A 2194-nucleotide genomic window follows, 5' to 3' on the forward strand; every position below is an offset into this window, starting at 1 on the left:
TCATAAGGATGTGGTCCTTTAAAAATCTCATAACTCACGACATTTTGTACTTGTATTGCTTGTGCAGTGAGATTAGTTTGTTGCAATTGCTTGGTTAGAGATGCTACTTGAGCGGTCAATCGTGTTATTGGATCAACTTCTAAGGCTCCTGCTACTTTCTTATTCTCACACTCAGTAGGCCAATTATAACTATTCATGGCCATCTCTTCCAATAGCTCATATGCTTCTTTAGTGTTTTTTCTCATAAACACTCCTTCTGATCCTGCATCTAAAATTGCCCTTGTATTTCCCCTCAAACCATTGTAAAAAGTATGAACTAGTAGCCACTTATCTATTCCATAATGTGGGAATTTTCTTTACAACTCCTTAAATCGTTCCCATGCATCATACAAAGACTCCCCATTCAGTTGATGGAAGTTATTAATATCTCCTCTTATTCTGGCTGACTTGGTAGGAGGAAAATATTTACCAAGAAACTTTTGAGCCAAATCTTCCCAAGTATAGAGTTTTCTTGTAAAGAATTCAACCAACTCTTAGATCTGTCCCTTAGTGAAAATGAGAATAGTCTCAATCGTACAACATCATTACTCACCCATTCATTTTAAATGTCGCACATAACTCCAAAAAGTTTGTGATATGTAGATTTGGATCCTCATTTGGTAACCCCCCAAATTGTACACAATTTTGCACCAATAATTGAGGGTTTTATTTCAAAATTATTTGCCTCAATAGTAGGAAGTCGAATGCTTGAATGTATCCCCGTAATATTAGGGAGTACATAATTACTTAATGGTGGATCAGCTTCAACTGCATTACCCATATTTGCATTATTGTTGACAGCGTTATTTGCGTTTTTAGCCATGGAAAAGTCCATCCTTTTCTTTAATTTTCGGTTCTGTCTGCACGTTCTCTCAATATCAAGGTCTATTGGTATAATCTCCTTTTGTCTACTTCCTCGCATATACCAACAATTCATGAAACACAATTCAGGCTTGATCCAAATAAATGTTAAACAATAATAAAATAAAAATAAAAAACCAAATTAGAACAAATAACAATTAACTATGATATTGGAAATTAAGTCCCCGACAACGGCGCCAAAAACTTGATCGTGAAAATTATGTTATGCAAGTGCATGCAGTCGACTCAAGTAATATATGATAAGTAGAGTATCGTTCCCACGAAGACTATTTTCCAATTACCTGCAATTATTCTTTTAAATTCTATCTGGCAACTTAAATTTTGATTTTTGAATTTAATTGTAAAATTTAAAAATAACTTTAAACAAAAATAACTAATTAAAATATTAAAATCACTATTAAAAAGACCTAGCAACTTTTCATTCTACTAATTTTATTAATCAATTCTAGATTTCTTTCTTCCTATTCTAATAGCAGGTTAACATAAATTGATTCCTATTCTTTTTCAAGATATAAGATCTCAACCTATATGCATGTTTTGTACATCTTTGTGATAAACTTAAACATATAGTAGACATTAAGCATGGAAACCTAATTACTACACAAGTCATACAAGTACTTTCGTTCAATATGCAACCTATGTCTATATAACAATAACATATTCAATTCTCATCTTTTGAATTTTGAATCAAAATCATAATATCAAACAAATTTTGATCAAGTATTTACTAGCATTAAACACACATTATATAGATTATAATAGTGAAGAAAAATCTATAGAAAGTCATAATTAAATTAGATAGAAATCCAAGTGACTACATTAAACCCTAGATAAAAATTGTTTAGTTCATATCAGACATGACTAAATCAACAAAATAATAATTCAAAAACATAAGATTCATAAACTTAAAGAAGAAAGAAAAATATAAAAATACAGAATTACTACCCTAAGAATCAAAATTAGTCTAAAAAAACGTAATTAAAAACTGACCCAATAAATTAATTAAACCCTAAATATGAATTTATAGTAAAAAAAAAAACAAGGTTGTGTTTTTCCTATGCAGACCGCGACTTGGCCTTCTTTGGGTCGCGGCCCGTATCTATTTTTGAGCCATTTTCTCTTTCGTGTAAATCCTCAAGCACTGCAACTCAAGCATCTCATGTCGTGGCTCGTATACATCTTTCCCTTTTCGCTGAGCCTCTGTCTTCCTCTTGAGTCGTGACTTGTAAGCCCAAGTCGCGACACTAATTCCATCCAATAGCTATGCGCCTCT

At 32.1% G+C, this 2194-nt stretch overlaps 1 non-coding gene across 1 annotated transcript; it reads left to right on the top strand.

Annotated features, from left to right (window-relative positions):
• The first annotated feature begins 333 nt into the window (after nt 1-333).
• On the top strand, nt 334-440 carry LOC133820610 (small nucleolar RNA R71). The gene has a single exon (XR_009887016.1). It is a non-coding gene; the product is annotated as a small nucleolar RNA R71 (small nucleolar RNA).
• The last annotated feature ends 1754 nt before the right edge of the window (nt 441-2194 follow it).

This window comes from Humulus lupulus, chromosome 2 (genome assembly GCF_963169125.1).
Source record: "Humulus lupulus chromosome 2, drHumLupu1.1, whole genome shotgun sequence".
Taxonomy (NCBI): Eukaryota; Viridiplantae; Streptophyta; class Magnoliopsida; order Rosales; family Cannabaceae; genus Humulus; species Humulus lupulus.